At 55.3% G+C, this 13944-nt stretch overlaps 1 protein-coding gene across 11 annotated transcripts in view; it reads right to left on the bottom strand.

Moving 5' to 3' along the window:
* The window catches only part of AGPAT3 (1-acylglycerol-3-phosphate O-acyltransferase 3), a 119230-nt gene that overhangs the window by 70923 nt on the left and 34363 nt on the right, over nt 1-13944 (bottom strand). For 6 of the 11 annotated variants that reach the window (XM_071214992.1, XM_058296307.2, XM_058296310.2 and 3 more), the window contains one exon: nt 9637-9693. The exons of 3 other annotated variants lie outside the window; for them this stretch is intronic. The gene's annotated coding sequence lies outside the window, so the exon portion shown is untranslated. Of the gene's footprint in view, nt 1-3959; nt 4158-4244; nt 4708-9636; nt 9694-13944 lie in introns of those variants that run through there. 2 more of the 11 variants (XM_058296314.2, XM_058296316.1) reach the window with 2 other exon arrangements.

Here is a 13944-nt window from a genome sequence, read left to right as displayed (position 1 = left end):
GCATTCCACTTTGAGGTATATACCCAAGAGAATTCAAAGCTAGGACTCAAAGAGATACGTATACACCAATGTTTGCAGCAGCGTTACACACAATTGCCAAAAGGTGGAAGCAACCCTAAATGTCCATCAACAGATGACTGGGTAAACAAGATGTGGTACAGCCACACAATGAATAGTATTCAGCCATAAAAAGAAGTGAAATCCTGGTAGATGCCACAACATGGATGAACACTGAACACACCATGCTGAGTGAAATAAGCCAGACATGAAAGAATATTACAGGATTCCACTTTTATGAAATAACTAAAATGTGCAAATTCATAAAGACAGAAAGTAGATTACAGACTACCAGGGGAGATGAATGGGAGTCAATGCCTAATGGGTACAGAGTTATGTTTGGGGTGATAGAAATGTTTTGGTAATGCACAGTGGTGATGGTGGCAAAACACGGTGAGCATAATCAATGCCGTGGAATTGCATGCTTGAAAATGGCTAAAATGGGAATTTTTATGCTGTGTATATGTTTCCACAATTTATAAAAAAACCAAAGCAGTACTTACAGGAAAATTCATAGCATTAAATATTTTGAATCTTTAGAAATGAAAGCATGAAAATAAGAATTAAACATCCAACTCAAAGAGAACTACAAAGCAACTGGAGGAATTAATAACAGTAAAAGAAAAAAAGAAGAGTCGGAAAAAATACTGTAATTCATAGCTAAATTTAAGGGCTGGTTTTGAAAAAGTCAACAAAACAATTAAGTCACCTAATCAAGAAAAAGAGGAGAATAAAAACACATGAAAGAAGAAAAGAAAGAATAACTATCAAAAGAGAAAAAAATTTTTGAAAACCTGGATGAAATGGGTAATTTTCTAGGAGAAAAAGATTTACAAAAAAAAAGCACCATGGAAAAGACAAGACGACTGTCCTGGTTGAGTCTTTTGTGGACCCCATCCTTAAAGCAAACCCACTCCTGGGCCCATAAACCCCTGTACATGGGACCTTTTGATTAGATGGAGGGACACGGGGTCTTTTTTTTTTTTTTTAAGATTTATTTTGTTTCTTTTTTCTCCCCCCACTCACCCCACCCCACCCCATTGTTTTTGCACTCGCTGTTTGCTCTCTGTGTCCACTAGCTGAGTGTTCCTCTGTGTCTGCTTGTCTTCTCTTACGGTGGCACCGGGAAACAATCCTGGGACCTTCCGAGTGGGAGAGAGATGCTCACTCTCTTGCACCACCTCAGCTCCCTGGTGTGCTGTGTCTTATTTATTTATTTATTTATTTCTCTCCCCACCCCCCCCCAGCTCTCTCGTGTCCATTTGCTGTGTGTTTCTCTGTGTCTGCTTACATTCTCGGTGGCACTGGGAAACTGCGTCTCTCTTTTGTTGCGTCATCTTGCTGCGTCAGCTCTCCGTGGGTGCGGCGCCACTCCTGGGCGGGCTGCGCTTTTTTCACGCAGGGTGGCTCTCCTTACGGGGTGCACTCCTTGCATGTGGGGCTCCCCTAAGCGGGGGACACCCCTGCGTGGCAGGGCACTCCTTGCGTGCATCAGCACTGCACATGGGCCAGCTCACCACATGGGTCAGGAGGCCCTGGGTTTCAACTGCGGACCTCCCATGTGGTAGGCAGACGCTCCATCGGTTGAGCCAAATCTGCTTCCCATGTGTCTCTTATTGTGACTCCTCTGTGTCTTTTCGTTGTGTCATCCTGCTTTACTAGCTCTCCGCATGGGCCGGCACGCCACGTGGGCCAGCTCGCCTCCACTAGGAGGCCCTGGGCAGCGAACCCTGTACCTCTTGTATGGTGGACAGGAGCCCACCCCCGGGGCCACCCCCGCTCCCCCCAGGTGTGTCTCATCCTCTCACTGGACTCCTCTAGGAAGGGGAGGGCCAGGCAGCGCCACACAGAGGAGGGCACGGCCGACTTGCTGCCAAGTGAGAGGGGGCTCCGGGGTGGCCCGAGGCCACAGAAAGACTGAGAGCCCGAGGGGAGGGCGAGCCGAGCCGAAGCTGAAGCACCAAGGCCGGGGGAGAGTGGGAGAGCTCAGGGAGGCGGGCTCCTGGGGGAGGTGGCGACCTGGGGAGACCGCCCCCCACTGCACCTCGGGCAGGGCAGGGGTCCAGGATCACCAGCGGCCAGCCCTGAGGGACAGCGCCGCTGCTGAGGCTGGAGGCAGGGGCTTTCGCAGCCTCGGAGCCGGAGCTTTTAACCTCCCAGCCCCTTCCCAAAGCCGCGGTCCCTGGAGCTTGGCTGGCAGCCGCTGCTATGCAGACGTGCTCTAGACTTGATAGCCTTATCTGACACATAGTTGCCTCTCAGGAAAGACAGCAGGGCCCACGCGATATCACAAGAGAATCCCACCCAACCCGCGTGAGCAAACTGTCCTAATGCCATGTAACTTCTTCACAGCCTAGAGAAAGAAGGAAAACTTCTAAGTGTCTTTTATGATGTGTGACATGAAATTCAAAAGCAACAAAGAGCAAAGGAGGAAGGAAGGCAGGACGCTAGCCCAAAATCACGGCTCTTAAAGGGTGGCCCGAGGACCTCTGCAGGGGGCCCCAAGACTCTTTCTGGGGGTCGAAGAGCCCCTCCTTTTCCTAGAACATGTTTGTGAGAAGCTGAATCATCCTCACAGACTTGCAGCAAAACAACCCAGCGTAATGGGCGGGCGAGGCAGACAGACTCCAGCTGCCTCCTATAGACCAGACTTTGGAGAGACTTGCAAAACTGGAAAAACAACACCCGCTCCTCGACAGGCTTTTCTGTTTTGGAAAACGCAATCGTTATCTCTGTTAACATGTAATGGGTCCACTGCTGCTCTCGTAATGAATTAGTAAACATTTTAAGTTCCCCCAGGGACCATTTCTATCACAGGGACTGTTGCTAGCAGGGCTTCTCTTCCATGGCACTGCTGACATTGGGGGCCGGAGGCTCCTTCTTGCGTCCCGTGCATTTTAGGGTGCTCAGCAGCCTCCCTGGCCCCCACCCAAATGCCGGTAGCAGCACCCCCGCCCCATTGTATCAACCAAAAACATCTCCAGACATTGCTAAATGTCCCCTGTGGGGACAAAATCACCCCCAGCTGGTGACCACTGATCAATAGCTATAACACACACACACACACGAGGTCTTTGGGGTGCTCGATAATTCTTAAAAGTATAAAGAGACCAAGTTTCAGAACTGCTACTCTTTCCTTATGAAAATGAATACAGAATTACGCCCCACCCCCAAATATTAGCAAGTAGAATCTAACAGTACATTTAAACAACAACAAAAAAAACCACACCACCGTGGCCAATCAAGGTTTGCTCACGAACGCAAGATGGTTCGGTATTAGGAAATCCGTTAATAAAAGTCATTACACGTCTTTAACAAGAATGCTGGACACACAATTCAGCCAAGCCTGACCTACTTCCCGATGAAAAGGCATAATCGCTGGACTCGGTGAGGACACTCTCGAATGCACCCACTCTTTGTGGGCCCCTAAGGTGACAGCACCCATTGCCGACTTCCTTGTAAGGGGAGGTAATTTCAGCCGTCAGCATTTATTACTGGAAAATCAATCAGGACATTCCAGCAAACATGAGGAATGAGACGAGAATGCCCACGGTCTAACAGGCACGGCACGTGTGCGGATGGAAGGAAAACCACAGTATGTACAGACCAGCAAGTGGATTCCAGCCATGTACTTACAAAGACAATAGGCAGGCAAACAAAATCACGCCGCTATGGGACAAGTGAAGACACGCGAGAAGGGAGGCTCTGAAGGAAGGACACGTCGTCCACCACGTGTGGACGCCGCGATTGTCTGCACAGAAGATCCGAGAACATCTTGAGGCAAGTTCTCAGAAATGAGGAGCATTCGGCCAGTTGTGGCAGGCGAATGAGCCCCAGCACACGCGCGCTCCCTCCCTCCCCATCTGCTCGGCCGCCAGCACCCTTCTGTGACATAAATTCACCGTCACCTCGGAGGGCAGGGAGAGAGGGGAAGGCGACCTCAAGGCCGGCGCAGCCACAGACTGTGGCGTTCCACTCACGCGCCCGCCCTGCTTGCACCTGCTCCGGCCTCGGCTTCTTCGTCCCCAGCGCCGGGGCGGGCTCAGGGCTCACCTGGTTCCTTCCAGCACTGCCGCTGGGCGTTCGTTCCCAGGCCGTGCCCCCAACTTCAGCACGCGTGCAAGGGGTAAAGGGAGAAGACAAAGCCGCGCCAGGAGCCCGGGGCCCCAACGGCCGAGATGACTCACCAGTGGCACGCTCCGCGATGCGCCACGCCCGCTGGCCCATCAGTCTCGGGGTCCTGCTTCACTGCAGAGCAGCCCCAACGTGGCGCAAACACTGCGGCCCTCCAGTGTGCGGGCGCTCACAGAGCCATTCTCCATTTCTGAATCCTACGCACCGAGAGAGAGCAGCGCGAGGCAGGGAGCGTGTGGGAGAGGAGACGCGCCGGCGCCTCCGGCAGCTTATCTGCCCCGCGGCTGGGCCAGGCAGACGAGGCCACCAGCCCAGGTCCTTATCTGACTGCCCTTGCATTCCCGACGTTTTCAGGGAGCAGGATGGCTGTGACAGCTTTGCAGACGAAGACTGGTCATCCGGGCGTTGGATTAAGCTAAACGAGTGCAAATGGGTGCACACAATCCTTAAGTGTGTTCCAGTGAGAGAAACATGTGGAAGTCTGCAGGTCACACTGCCCACTCCAAGGTGCCCTGTCACCCCTACTAATGTACAGACGGCACCAAACTAGAGCGACAGAGATGGAGAGTGGCTCTCACCCCACCGCGGAGGCCAAGTCCACCTTCCAGGGAGGGCAGGCAGGCGGGGGGTGGGGGGGTGTGCAGGCGGGAGGCAGCCTTCTTATCACCGGCCCTTATCAGGGAGATAGCGCGGAAATCTGGCTAGACGGGGTCACTGTCCACACTTGGACACGTGGCCAGGACTCTGGCCTCGGAGCAAACACGCCTCAATGAACTGATGAACTAGGGTCGGGCGCTGCGCCCTGGAAGCCCAGGCGAGTCTCGTGAGGCACATAAATAGCTGTGCGTCTCCAAAGCAGGAGTCACAGAGGAAGTGGCGTTTTCTAAATGAGGTAGAGCCGTGCGTGCTGAAACACTTTTTCCAAGATACGCTAAGTTAGAAAATACAATATATAAATATGTTTTTAGAAACTGGGAATGCAGGCATGCTCTTACTTACAGATTTTTTGTTTGTCTGTTTGAAGAGGTACCGGGGAATGAACCCAAGACCTCGCACACAGGAAGCAGGTGCCCAATGACTTGAGCAACACCCGCTCTATTTACATATGGTTTTTAAAGCTCTGGAAGGATAGATCATAAACCATTGAGAGTGATTTCCTCCAGGAAAACGATGGGAGTCAGGATGATGTAAAGATATCACAATTACTTTCATACTTAAAAGGTAAGTATGAAGGAAGAATTAACTTGCTGCTTATTAAAGTTCTACTCCCTTATTTCTACGGCGGTTACAACACCTGAACCAGAATCTGAGCGCCGGTAAGAACGCGCTTACCTTGCAGGGTATTTGCGTTGGTCAAAGTTAGAGTTTCTTGCGGCCCCTCACGTCAACCCTTGGAGAGCGCAGACGGCCCCTCCTGCGAGGCGCAGCACGCGGCGCGTGCTCTCCCTCTGCCCGCCAGCGGCCTCCTTTGCTCTGTTTTTTGAGGAGGTGTCAGGGATTGGACCCAGGGCTTCGTGCACGCGAGGCAGGCGCTCACAGCCAAGCTGCCCCTGCACGCCATCTCCTTCCACTGCGAGGCTGCTGGTCGCGGCGCACCTGACACAGCGCCCGTGCCCCGGCGTCCTGCCCTCTCCAGGGCACCTGCCACACCTTTGCAGCTGGGCCTCACAGATTCAGGACCGGCGCGGCCGCTGGCTCAGGCGCAAATGCTGGCCCCGCCATGGACTCCGCAGCAGGACCCAGGAGGGGCTGGGGGCACAAAGGCGGGGGGTCTCCACTCACACTGTGCCGTAAGTGAACCACAAGGGCCGCTGAATTCCAGCCCCTGGGGCCCCCCGTGCCCAGAACTCACAACCCAGGGGCGCCCCGCATCACAGCGCACTGCCTGTTCTGAACCCCAAAAACCAAACGCCACCTGACCCAGCACCACCTCCTTCTCTGAGCAGCCCCACGAGTGGGCCCGGACCCAGGCCTGGGAACCCTGAGGTGGATCTCCAGGAGCAGTGGGAGCCGCCGGGGAGGGGCGCGCCGCCCGCTGCTCCGTCCCCTCGCTGCCCCCCGCCACCCAGCCAGTCTAGGGGCTCGTCAGACCTTCGGCCAATCTGGAGAAGTTTGCAAACCAGGTTCCTGAGAACACGGGCAGCCGGAGGAGAGCGGCTGTGGCACAAGCGTGTGGGCGAGTTCCCACCCACCAAAGAAAGACGGGGGGCATGGGAATCACATTAAAACTTGTATGAGAAATTACGGGGAAATGGCACGGGCTAAAACTGCAACAGTCGTGAAGCGGGCGAGAGGGTGGGCTCTCTGCAGGTGATAGGTCTCAATGCGGAGGGACAGACACCGGGCCCAACAGCTGCAGACTATCCCAAAAGAGGGGAACCACCAAATCCGTGCTAGAACCAGCTGCCACGACGCTGCCGGCGCCAAACCCACCTGCGCCCTCACGGTGACGTCTACCCCACAGAGCTCATCACAGCGCCTCCTGAACCCCATAACACGCCTTTGAAACTCCAACTAAATGCTGGCTGCTCCCCCTATAATTCAGGGTCTAGAAACGTTCAGTCTCCCAGAAGGTGAGTGGGAACAGCCTCCGGCAGGGACGTCCACCCCTTTACCAGCTGCCCTAACCAACCCCCAAACCCTAACCCTAACCCTAGCCCTAACCCTAGCCCTAACCCTAACCCTAACCCTAACCCTAGCCCTAACCCTAGCCCTAAACCAAACCCTAACCCTAACCCTAGCCCTAACCCTAACCCTAGCCCTAACCCTAACCGTAACCCTAGCCCTAGCCCTAGCGCTAACCTTAACCCTAGCCCAAGCCCTAGCCCAAGCCCTAGCCCTAGCCCTAGCCCCTAACCCTAACCCTAGCCCTAGCCCTAGCCCTAACCCTAACCCTAACCCTAGCCCTAGCCCTAGCCCTAGCCCTAGCCCTAGCCCTAGCCCTAGCCCTAGCCCTAGCGCTAACCTTAAACCTAGCCCTAGCCCCTAACCCTAACCCTAACCCTAGCCCTAGCCCTAGCCCTAACCCTAGCCCCTAACCCTAGGGTGGAGCCTCCAGCGCCCAGAGCTGGGTTTGGCTCGGAGCTGACACCGGGGTCTCCGTTTGGACGAAGGAAGGATGGTGTCCTTGTCACGTGGCGCCAGTTTGCTGTCCTGGGAAAGCCCACGTTGTTCACGGACAGGAAACCAAGTAAACTGAAAGTGCGATTGCTCCGGGGGCTCCTGGCAAGCTGGCCCCGGGCGGGCATGTGCTGCGGGACGTTTCTACGGCGGACTTCCTGCCATGAAACAGACGCCGAAGGGCGCAGACCACGCAGCCGCAGAGCGACGGGGCTTCCACGCGCTGAGCTCAGCGTGGGACCAGCCCCCTCGGCCCCTGGCACCCCCCACCCCAGATCAGGCCGGCCTGCCAAGGAGGTCCGCGTGAGGGGCTTCGCGCAGTGTGTCCCGCGTGCCCGGGTGAGGCGTGAGGCTCGTCGTGCGGTGCGGTGTGGCTGCGGGTCTCGTGTGCTCACCCATGAATCAGCGCACCACAACGTGCCTGCTCGCCCGCACTCTGCTTCCCCCCCAACCTGGGGCCTTCGGGGCAGTGCCGCCCCGACTGGGCACGTCTGGGCTCACGCCCAGGAGGGGGCTTTCCAGAGGGGCCGCGGCCGGGCCAGCCCCCGGGGCACGAGCGTCCCCCCACCACCTTGCCCCCTGTGGGACGGCCAGTCTTCATTTCAGCCGCCTGGGGCTTAACTTTTCACCCCTGACAGCTGCTTTAAATTCCAAGTCCACGCTAGCCACGTTGTCCTGCCCCCGTTCACCTGGTGGCACGCCTGCTCAGACACGCCTGTGCGGGAATTGCTCGGCAGTCACCGCCAGGCCTAAAGGCACAGGGTTTCCACGAGATATCCTTCCCCTTCTCCTCGCCAGCCCTCGGGGACGACAGGACCCTGAGGTCCACGGTCCCCAGGAAGGAGAAAGCAAACGTCTTCCACCTCCGCCTTCAACGTACCGCCGTTCCAGAAGGCCACCGGCTGGGGGTCAGCGGTCCTGGGCCTCTGGCTCTCCAGGCACAGATGGCCACCAACGCCAACCACAAGGCCCTTGGGGCCCCCCAGAAGCGCCTGTGTGAGAGCACCCCCAGGCCGCGAAGCGCCCGGCTCCAGCACCAAGGACGTGGCGGCAGGGGATGTGGGGGGGGAGTGCCCAGCTCTGCCGGCCGCCACCCAGCCCCAACGTGGCCAGCTGCGGGGACAATAACTTAAACGGAAAAGAGTACCGGGGGGATTTCCTTGAGAATGAAACACATTTCGATTTTCTTTCGCACAGAATGGTAGCTTGCAGCCGTCTAACTGCCGAAACCACACGCAGAGTATTAAACCAACAACGAGCGAAAAAGCTAAGGAACCGGCGCTGCCTCGGCTGGTGACGAGGTGCTCGGGCCGCGGCTGGCCGAGAGCCCTGTGGGCGTCGTGTTTGCATTATCAATGATCGAGTAACAAAAGTCCCTCATTCTGGGTCTAGAAAACGCCATCGTTTCCATCGGAGGGCCGAGGAGGCATTCCGAGTCTCTGGCGTATAGACGCAGGCTTGTGCTAAACCCGACGTGGCCGTGAACATCGAGTTCGGACCGCCTGGCAGCGGGTCGCACGCTCCTGCTCGCTACCGCAGCGTGGTTTGTCGTCGAGCACGGCTCCCAGCCCGTCCTCGCTGTCGTCGTCACGCCGGAGGTTGAGCAGCCATGCCCACGCCACCTGGCACCACACAAGCCCTGAGGGAGGGGTCAGCTCCCCCGACAGCGCTTTAAAAGGCAGCCGCGGGCGGACCAGGGAGGAAGCAGCGGGGGACGTCTCACCAAGGCCCGGGGAGCCCGGGAGGACCTGGCGCTGGGCCACCTGACACCGGCGGATCCCAGGAAGCAGCGAGGGAGCCCAGCGGGGCCAGCGGGACCCTCCTGGAGGGGTTGGGGCCTCCGTCGCCGGGGCTGTCCCCGCAGGTCCCGCTGACTCCCAGCACTCCACAAACCTTCCGGCTACCGCTGGCTTCCCGGGGTAGTGTCCACGGCCCCATGGCCAGCGGGCGAGAGCGGGTCCCCGCGGGACGGCCCTCCTCCCGGGCGGCCGCCAGGAGCCGGGGGCAGCGGCCCCCGCCGTGACGCACTCACCCCCGAAGAGGACGGCGCGTCATCATTGGATTTTGGACGAACGGGAAAATGCCCACGATAAACGCCCTTCTGGCCTTGAGAAAACGAAATGTGCACCTCCTTAAAAAAACCGGCCACCGACCTGCGACGGAGCCCGAGGCAGTCTCCTTTGCCCTCGTCAAGCTGGGGGCGAGGCCGTGTGGGGGAGGGTGGCGCTGGTGTGGCAGCAGCGGGGTCCAGGTGGCTGAGACCAGTGCCGCAGCAGAAATACGCGCACACCGGGCTCCCCGCGCCGCGCCGGGCTCAGGACTTACCAAGGCACACGGTCGGCAGAGCGGGGAGAGCTGGTTCCAGGTTCCCGCTTGAGAGGCCTGAAAGCAAAAGGCACAAACGTGAATGGACGCTGCAGGATCGGACAAGTGCCCAGGGGTTCGAGCCAGCGGGTCCACTGATGCAGCTGTGGACCCTCGGTGTCCTCAGCGAGCACAGGGGACACGGCCCACCCGCCAGAGCCTTTCCAAGGGCCAGAGCGGGGGCCCAAAGACAAACGAAGGCCCGCACAGCGGCGGGGGCCCCGGCCCGGAGCGGGGAGCCCGTCCTTCCCCATCGCGCTGCCCGGGCCGGCTGCGTGTGGGCCCGGGCAGGCTGGGGGCTGCGCCACCCCTCTGGACGCCCAGGTGCCACGCGGCCCGGCAGTTGCTGGGCACGCACCCTTCCCCAAAGCCCCCCTAGCTCGCTGGGCCCCCTCTCGTCCCGGCCCGGCCCGTCCTCCCGGGCAGCTGTAGCTTCTGACCAGCAAAGGAAAGCCAGGCCTCCTGGGTGCTCTGGTCCTTGCTAGCTCCAAACGCAGGGGAGGGGAGGGCGAGAGCCTGGACCCACGGAAGCCCTGAAGAGGCTGCGCCTGCAGCACCCCCAGCTCCAGCGCCAGGCGCGCCCTTCATCGTAGGCCCTGGTCCTCATCCAGGTAAAGCGGCACCTGCACGTGCGTCCCGGGGCCGGCCGCCCCTCCGTGAGCCCCCTTCGCACAGCGTTCCCAGGATCAGACGCAGGCCGAAGCAAAGGCGGCTCGGACGTCGTCTCAGAAAGGCTGCTGCGTCCAGAAAATGTACTTCTCACAAGAACAGGCACTTCCCTTCTTCCACGCCCCGCCAGTAGCACGCAAGGAGCCCCACGGCTCTAGAGCCAGCCGTGCCCGGCAGCGTTCGCCCACGTCGCAATCCTCACGGCTTGGCCAGGCCTGTCCAGCTCGCTGACTCTGGACACGTGTGAGCGGTACAGGACATTCCCGCTGGGTCTGCCCCCCACCCGCCCTGCCGACAACCACTGATGGACTTTCTGTCGTCATTTTAGATTGTTTTGAACGTGACACACGGAACCATTTAGTGTGTGGACCGTTTCGTCCACTCCGCGGTCAAATGCTTTGGGGATTCGCGGGTGCCACTGCGCTGGAGGGGGCCCACCTGTGATGGCCCGTTGCCTGACTACCGCGTAGCCTGTCTCTCCACAACCGGCTGGGGCACATTTGGGGGTCCCCGGGTTTTCGCTCTGTGAGCAAAGCTGCAAGGCACACCTGGTGCACGTCCTCGCGGGGCTGTGTCTTCCCTGCTCTGGGGTGAGCACCTGCAGGGGGGCGGTTGAACGGTGGACCCCAACGTACACGTGCTCTTCGTCTTAATCCACACCTGCGGTGAGCCCCTGGACACAGGACCCCGAGATGTGGCCCTAAATGAAGCGTGACGGGTCTTAACCTGGATTTCCAAAGGCCTTACAAAGAGGGCGGAACTGGAGGGGCTGGGACCAGGCAGTCAGGGGGAACTGGAAGAGAAAGGAGTGGCCGTCGCCACGAGGCGGAGAAGCCGCAGGAGCCAAGGGTCGGGGGTCGCGGCCAGTGCTGAACCGCCCACCAGAGCACGGAGCACGCAGCCCGCGGCCTCCGCCTGGGGCTGCAGGTGCCGAGGGGCACGCCAGCCCCAGTGGCGTGTAACATGCGGCCTGGCCAGCGCGGGCCCGGGGCGGGCGGCGTCCAGTGTTGGATGCCCACTTGCAGAGGAGAGTGCCCGCTTCTCCCGTCCTGGCGGGTGTGAAACGGCATCTCCCGAGGCTCGGTTTACATTTCCATGGCGACGAAGGAGGTTCAGCCGCTCTCCATGTGCTCATCGGCAATTTGTGCAGCCTTTGGGAAAAACTCTGCTCAAATCTCCCATCCATTTTTACCGGGTTGTTTTCTTTTTCAGTTATAAGAGATCTTCGTATATTGCTACACTACTTTGTGTATTGTGAATCTGCTAAATCACCTATGAATTCTAACTTTTTATTTTTTTCCCGGTAGATTCCTTAAGATTTTCCACATTAGACCAACATGCCATCTTTGAATAAAGACAGTTTATGTCTTCCCATCCATTCTGTATGTCTTTTATTTCTTTTTCTTTTCCCACTGCACTAGCTAGAACCTCCACTACAATGTTGAATAAAAGTGTTAAGAGCAGATATTCTCGCTTTGTTCCCAATCTTAGAAGGAAAGATTTCAGTCTTTTGCCACTGAGTGTGGTGTTAGCTAAAGGTTTTTCATAGATGCCCTGTATTAGGTTGAAGAAAGCACTTCTATTCCAGCTGGCTGAGAACATTTTCATGAATGAGTATTAAATAATGTCAAATGCATTTTTCCCCATCTATTGGTATGGTCATGTGGTTTTCCTCTGTTAATAGAGTGAACTGTATTAATCAATATTTGAATGTTAAACCAACCATGCATTCTTGAGATCACGCCGCTTGATTATGATACAGTATCCTTGTTATATATTGCAGGACTTAATTTGATAAAATTTTTAATTTGCGTGTCTGCATTCATGAGGGATATTGGTCCGAGGTCTTGTTGGTCTTGGTATCAAGTTAATGCTTGCCTTATAAAATGAATTGGGAAGTGTTTTTTGTTCTTCTAATTCCTGGAGAACTTGGTTTAGAATTAATGTTATTTCTTCCTTAAATGTTTGACAGAATTCATCAACAAAGTCATCTGGGCCAAGAGTTTTCTTTCGTGGAAGGTTTCTACATACATGTCCAATATCTTTGATGGATATAGGGTCATGCAGGTTATGTATTTTGAATTGAGTAAGGTTTGGTAGTTTGTACCTTTCCAGGAATTTGTCCACATCAGCTATCGGTCTAATGTGCTGACATTATCCTTTTAACGTCTATAGGATATGCAGAGTCCTCCTCTTCTATTTATCATTTTGGTAGTTTTCTTCTTTTTCTGATCAGTCTAACTGGAAGTTTATTAATTTTAATGATCTTTTCAAAGAACCGACTTTGGTTTCACTGAATTTTCTCTTTCTTGTTTTCTAATTCATTGATTTCTGTGCTTATTTCTTTCCTTTGTGTACTTTTACTTAAGGTTGAAGCTTATCATAGACTTGAGAACTTTTCCATGTCCTAATTTGACCATTTAATGCTATAAATTTCTCTCTAAACACTGTTTACCTGCATCCTGCAAATTCTGATATGTTAGTTCTAACGTTCACTCTGTTCAAAATGTTTTCTAATTTACCTTGTGGTTTCCTCTTTGAAATGGGCTATTTAGAAGCGTGTTTGTTTCCAAATATGTGGGAACTTTTCACATCTTTTCCAATCTTTCTGTTACTGATTGCTAGTTTAGTCAGAACAAACGCTTTGTGTGAGTTCAGTTTTCTATGTTTATTGACATTTGTTTCACGGCCAGTAAACGGTCCATCTTGCTCAGTGTTCAAAGTGCACTTGCAGAGGAGATGCATCCTGCTGCTGAGCGGAAAGTTCTGTAAACAGCAACTAGGTTACCCGGGAGCCGCTGCTGCGCAAGCGCACTGTGCCCCGATGTTCCGTCTACTCTTCCAATCAATTATTGAGTGAGGAGTGTGGCCACATCCAGCTCAGTCGTGGATTTCTCTATTTCCTTTTTCAGTTATATCGGCCTTTGCTACATGCATTTCAGGATTAAATAACATTGAATATGCTATGTTCTCTTGGTGAACTGACCCCTTTAATCACAATGAAATATTGCCCTTACTCTTGGAAATATTTCTTGTTCTGAAACATAATTTATCTGATATTAATACATCCACTCCAGTTTCCTTTTGATTCATGACTGCAAGCTTTTTCCAGCCTTTTTATTTTTAACCTGTCTTTTTTTCTTTTTAAGATTTATTAATTTATTTCTCTCCCCTTCCCACCTCACCTCGGTTGTCTGTTCTCTGTGTCTATTTGCTGCGTCTTCTTTGTCCGCTTCTGTTGTTGTCAGCGGCATGGGAATCTGTGTTTCTTTCTGTTACGTCATCTTGCTGTGTCAGCTCTCCGTGTATGCGGCACCATTCCTGGGCAGGCTGCACTTTCTTTCTCGCTGGGCGGCTCTCCTTACGGGGCGCACTCCTTGCACGTGGGGCTCCCCTACGCGGGGACACCCCTGCGTGGCAGGGCACTCCTTGCGCGCATGAGCACTGTGCATGGGCCAGCTCCACACGGGTCAAGGAGGTCCGGGGTTTGAACCGTGGACCTCCCATGTGGTAGACGGACGCCCTAACCACTGGGCCAAGTCCACCGCCTACCTGTCTTTATACCGATGTGGACTCATGTACATGGCATTTTTGTCAAAT

This window comes from Dasypus novemcinctus, chromosome 4 (genome assembly GCF_030445035.2).
Source record: "Dasypus novemcinctus isolate mDasNov1 chromosome 4, mDasNov1.1.hap2, whole genome shotgun sequence".
NCBI classification, from domain to species: domain Eukaryota; kingdom Metazoa; phylum Chordata; class Mammalia; order Cingulata; family Dasypodidae; genus Dasypus; species Dasypus novemcinctus.
This window is presented reverse-complemented; position numbering and strand designations above follow the sequence as displayed.